Raw genomic sequence first — 5,766 nt, 5'->3', positions numbered from 1 at the left:
AATATACCAAGGCAGATAAAATAGTGATAAGTAATAAGGACAAATGGTAAGTGCCCAGAGTTATACAAACAAGAAAATGATCTGAGACAGGGCTGTGCTGAGGAGGAATACTACTGCTACTAATGGCAATAATAATAATAATGGCTAACACTCATTCAATGCTTACTGGGTACCAGGCACTGTGCTAAGAGCTTTCTGACCAATATCTCCTTTAACCCCAATAACAACCCTATGAAGAAAGTACCCCATTTTACAGAGGAACGAACCAGGGCTCAGAAAGGTGAAGTCAATTGCCCGAGAGCACACAGCCAGGGGTCAGAGTCAGCGTTTGAACCCAGGTCTCTTTGACTTCAGAGTCCATAAGTTTAACTCTCACATAGTTCTGGGCCTGGAAAGAGGGGCAGGAGGTTTGGGGCCAGGACAGGTGGGCCTATAGTGTACCTGGGGTGGGGATGGGGGCGCAGAGGGCAAGGAGCCGGGAGGAACAGCCTTTGTTCTTCTGTCTACACAGAGGGCTTTCTCTGCTTCTCCATACACATGGCAGAAAGTGGCCGTCCCCAGCTTTGGGTCCAGTTCCTAACCCTCACTCCCTAGTGCCAATTACAAACTGGCAGCCCTGTAGGTCAAATATGATGCACAAGATATTCTTAGCCTGTGGCATTAAAAAAATGAATTAGAGCCCAATATTTGAAAATTTGGAAATTTCACATAAAAATATGGAAAATCAGAATATCTGACAAGTCTGGGCCTATATTCCCATGGCAACCATCTGCCAGAGCAGAGTAGCAGCTGCTGTCATGAGACAAGGGCCGAACTCTCCATTTGCCACCATCGCCTGTTCCCCATTGTCTCTCCTTGGGCTTTTCCACTCATTGTCATTACTGATGTGACCCTGGGGGGCATTTGGACTGCAGTCACTACGTCCCAATTTCAGAGTCCCAGAATACAGAGTTCAGCTCAGCTTGGGTCAAATGTACACCTCTGGTTCAAACACTGTGATGATCACAAGGCAGCCTTTGGTGAGGTCAACATGAGTCTAAGGGCACCTCTTCAGTGAGGTCTGTAGGCAACAGTGGGTCTCAGGAAAAGGACTGCAGTTGGATAGACACACCCAGACAAGTCTAGTACAAAGGGGGAAGAAATGAAGGCTGAGAGCCTACTTATAAGACATGTAATAATCTCGGCTTCAGGTCATGATGAAGGCCTGAACTGAACCAGAAACGGTGGGAATGGAGGAGAAAGGAGGAGATTTATAAGATGCTAAGAGCATGGTGATTTGTGGGCAGGGCAGGGAGATGGCAAAGAAGACGTTTGAGCCTCTGGGTAACAGGGTAACAGGGTAAAAGGTGGTGTCATTCATCAAGATGGGGAACCCAGGGGGAGGAGCAGGTTTGGGAGGAAGTAAAGAGTTGGGTTTGGGGCATGTTGAGCTTGCTGTGCCTGGGGTCATGCAAATAGAGCTGCTTAGTGGCATTTGGGGGAAGATCTGTGCTGGAGATATGGTCTGGAAAGTGACCAGCAAAGAGGTGCAAGTTAAAGACCTGGGCACAGATTAAACCTGGGAAGGGGCGAGAAGATAGGAAGGGAAGAGAGCTAAAAGCAGAACCACAAGGAGCAACGCCGAGCAGGGAGAGCAGCCAGCAACCGGAGTGCTGGTCACAGAGGGAGGAGGAGAACCATGGGGCTGTGGCCTCAGAGAAGGCCAGGAGGGAGAGTTTCAAGAAGGGAGTGGTCAGAGTGTTTAGAGAGGGCAAGAAGGAAAGGTCCGGAGACAGTCTTTTGGATTTGGCAACTAAGAGGCCATTGATGAGTGTGATGGGAGTGGAGTGGTTGGGCCGAAGGCAAGGCGCAGGGGCTGAGAAATGATTGGGCATGGAGGATGGGAGGCAGGGTGTCGACTCTGCCTAGGACCGGGGTGCAGCGGGAAGGAGAGAGTTTGTCCACGGGCAAAGAGTTTGTGTCAAACAAGATTCCATGGGAAGGCCTGGCTGCAGGCTAGAGACCCAGGTGTAGCTGATGTCTTATTCTGGGTACAGGAGGGCCTGGGAAGGACTCAGGTGCCGGGTGCTGTCGTGTTTGTGGAGCCTGAATGAAAGCTCATCCTAGGGGCCAGGAGAGGGAAATTGCCCTGAGAGTAGGCCCAGGCTTTGTGGCTGGGTTTTGCTGGGTTTTCCCCTCTCTGCATCTAGTTTCCTTGATCCACTGATTATCTCAGGCTGGCTTTGCTGAATGACTCAGGAGCTTAAGCAAGCTCTGCTTACTTGGTTTCACAGCTCTGGGGGAGGGGCAGTCGGATGCTTTCCTGATAACTGGGAAACAGTCATTAGATACTGAAAGAAGGACAATTAGGCCTCAGCTTCAGGAAAATAAGAGAGAGACGGGGGAGGGAGGGAGAGGGAGAGAGGTAAAGGGAGAGGGAAAATAAGACAGGAAAAAAAAAAAAAGGCTCTCTAAGCAGGAAAGAATTTTAGTGGCTGGATCTGGAAGCAAACAGCTGATGCTGGGATCCTTTGCCTCTCTGCCTCCTGCTGTGTCTTAATAAAAATAAAAATAACAATATGTAACAGTTACTGAGTGCTTTCACCCTTGCCAGGCACTGTTCTGAGGGCCTACAGGCTTTATCTCTGAGGTCTACTACTTTGACTATCCCGTTTGACATGAGGAAGTTGAGAGTTAGAGAGGTGAAGTCACTTGCCTGGGGCATCCAGCCAGTAACGGGAAGTTCTGAGAAGTGACTGCCAGAAGCCTGTGTTCTTTGCCCTGTGCAGCTCTGCACTTCTGAGGATGTCTCTAGGTGACACAGCAAGGCTGTGGGATTGGCGAGGGGCCTCCCAAATGAAGATCCTCAGCAAATACCTGGAAAACAAGCTTCTCTCCAGCTCGGATTTCTACTGAGAAGGAAGGGACAGGATCCTCTCAGCTTGTTCTGAGGCTCCTTGTCACCTGAGACCCTCTTCCAGGGCTCCCTCCCCCGAGCTTCTAAGCTCAGGGATAAAGCGCCTATTCATCGGGCCTCCCAGAGCTGGTCTGGAAGTGGTCTGGCAGCAGCCAGTGGTTAGTCCCCCCTCCTCGAGCCTGTCTTCCCTGCCCCTCCCTCTGGACTTGACACCTGGTATCTCTTTCTCGTGTCCATGAGCCCAGGGTGCGTGAGGCCCAGGCTGGCACGGTATCTCTTTCTCCCTAAACTGTCCCCAAAGCAGGCACAATTTTGTGTGCTGCCCGCCCCCACTGTCAGTGCACTCTTCCAAGGGTTCCTGTGGAATCCAGGCTCCAGTAAACACCCAAAGAGGAGGAAGTGGGCCAAGCAATGAGCCTGCGATTGCATCAGGGCTGACGCACTCCCTGCCTTTTCCCCCACCTCAGTCTCCAGAGGAGCTCCTTGGGGCCAGGCCCAGCCCAGGAGAGAGGCTCAGGCCAAGGTGAAGAAGGGGATGCTGGGGAGGGATGCAAATTAAATTGCACTCTCCTTGGCTTGGGAAAGAAACAGCCAACAGATTTGAAAGCTGGAGATGATGCAAAGGTGAGTCATTGGAGGAGAGGGTCCAAAGAAGCTGGGAAAGTAACATTTACAGAGTGCCTACCAGGTGCCATGTGACAATAATAACAATACCATCTGACTTAGGGACACATCAGGCACTAGATCAGGAGATTCTGTAATAAGAAGTAACTAGCACTTTATTGTGTGCTGGTGCTATGTGGTTCACCTGTGTTATCCCATCTAATTCTAGCAACACTTATGAGTTGTATGATTATGATGATTCTTTTACAGGTGAGGAAAGTGAGACTCAGAGGGGTTCAAGTCCAGAATTATCTCTCAGTTGATCATTGAAGAGTCAGGGTTTGGATCCACGTCTATCTGTTCTTTGATTCATCATTCTATATTAATTAATGTAATTTTTCTCAACAGGAGTAGGGTAGTTATTATTAGCTTTGGTTTATAGATGGGGAAACTGAGGCTCAGGAAAGTGAGTTGACATGCCTGAGGTCACAGTGCAAATCTCAACTCTTGTCAGCCTTAATTTGAGGCTCTCATGCTGAATTCTTTGGGCCCAAGAGGACGGAACTCTTGCTAGAGTGTTCCTAAGAGTCCTTTTCAATGCAGTGTGAGTCACATATTGTTTCTCCCCTCCCTGCAAGGTCACCTCTCTGGGCAGTGATAGAATCGACACCTGCCTCTGTGAAGTCACTTGTCACACTGGCTTGTGGCTGCTGACCCAGCTTTCCCTCTGGACTGCCAGCTCTCTGACGGCCAACTCTGGCTATTCAGTCATCTCTCTGTACTGCTGGTGCCTGGCCCAGAGGAGGGCTTGTTGGAATGAATAAATGGATTCAGTTGAGGAGCTGGGATTTGAACCTAGGCCTTTTGGGCTCCCTCACCCTGCTGCAGGCCCCTCTCACCAGTGAGGCCTAGTTACACAAGCTGCAAAGCAAATAGCCAAGGCAGGAGGTCAGCTGATTTGAATCCTTTCCCTCTCCTCCCCTTCCCTTTTCTAGAAGCCAAGGAGAAACATGAAAACTCAAATGTGCCCTGAACCAGTCTCAACCCCCAAGTCAAGGAATGTAAAGGTGAGGAGTTGCCATGGTAACAGCAGAGCCAGGTGTGCTGGCGAATACTCAGTTCCTGCAGGGAAGTACTGCCTGGTGCCTGTCTGAGGGTTTACTGCTTCTGGCTACAGGGGAGCCGCATTTCATTTGTTCCTCTTGATGTGACCTTACAGGAGGCTTCTGCTTTTCATTGCTTCCATTTTCTTCTAAGTGAAAGGGGAGGAAAAAAAATCCCCTCCCCACCTGCTCAGAGAAATGCTAGAAAAACACCAGCAGTCCCATCAGAGGCTCTGCCGCTGCTGGTCATGAAACCCCATCATCACTTAAATTGCTCTATTTTAAAGGTTTGTGAAAACTGCACCAAATTGATTTTTCCCATATCACTTCTATCTGTTATTTCTGTGGTTTCTCTTCTTCAGTGCTGCATTTTCTGGGAGCAAGAGAGCAAGTCTATATGGAAACTTGAGGTACTCTGATGTGGTTTGGGAACCAAAAAATAAGTGTTTAAGAGAGTACCAGGGGGCTTCCCTGGTGGCACAGTGGTTGAGAATCTGCCTGCCAATGCAGGGGACACGGGTTCGAGCCCTGGTCTGGGAGGATCCCACATGCCATGGAGCAACTGGGCCTGTGAGCCACAACTACTGAGCCTGCGCGTCTGGAGTCTGTGCTCCGCAGCAAGAGTGGCCGCAATAGTGAGAGGCCCGCGCACCGCGTTGAAGAGTGGCCCCCACTCGCCGCAACTAGAGAAAGCCCTCGCGCAGAAACGAAGACCCAACACAGCTAAAAATAATACAAAATAAATAAATAAATAAATTAAAAAAAAAAAAGAGAGTACCAAGTTTTTTTCTTTCTTTTACTTACTCACATACTTGTGTTTTTGTTTTGTTTTTTTTACCTTGGGTCTGTTGAAAAAGATTTGGCTCACAGAATGAAAACTTAATTTAGCTTCAGGTCATGATCACTGTTGAGTAGAGAATCTTATGATCACAAGGATGGAAAGAGCCTTAGAAGTCACCTGGCTCAGAGGTCCCAGAAGTTTAAAAAGTAAGGAGGAGGGCTTCCCCGGTAGCGCAGTGGTTAAGAATCCACCTGCCAATGCAGGGGACACGGGTTCGAGCCCTGGTCGGGGAAGATCCCACATGCCGCAGAGCAACAAAGCCCATGAACCACAACTACTGAGCCTGTGCTCTACAGCTCATGAGCCACAACTACTGAAGCCCA

General features: G+C 49.4%; 1 long non-coding RNA gene across 2 annotated transcripts; it reads left to right on the top strand.

The window, feature by feature from the left end:
- The first annotated feature begins 2,999 nt into the window (after window positions 1-2,999).
- LOC114236333 (uncharacterized) lies at window positions 3,000-5,336 on the top strand. Of its 2 annotated transcripts, XR_003622304.2 has the most exons (4): window positions 3,000-3,054; window positions 3,364-3,520; window positions 4,495-4,566; window positions 4,965-5,336. It is a non-coding gene; the product is annotated as an uncharacterized LOC114236333 (long non-coding RNA). The 2 variants fall into 2 exon arrangements; XR_003622303.2 differs by lacking the exon at window positions 3,000-3,054 and having other exon boundaries at window positions 3,118-3,520.
- Window positions 5,337-5,766: the final 430 nt, after the last annotated feature.

The sequence above is a fragment of the Balaenoptera acutorostrata genome, chromosome 1 (assembly GCF_949987535.1).
Source record: "Balaenoptera acutorostrata chromosome 1, mBalAcu1.1, whole genome shotgun sequence".
NCBI lineage: Eukaryota > Metazoa > Chordata > Mammalia > Artiodactyla > Balaenopteridae > Balaenoptera > Balaenoptera acutorostrata.
This window is presented reverse-complemented; position numbering and strand designations above follow the sequence as displayed.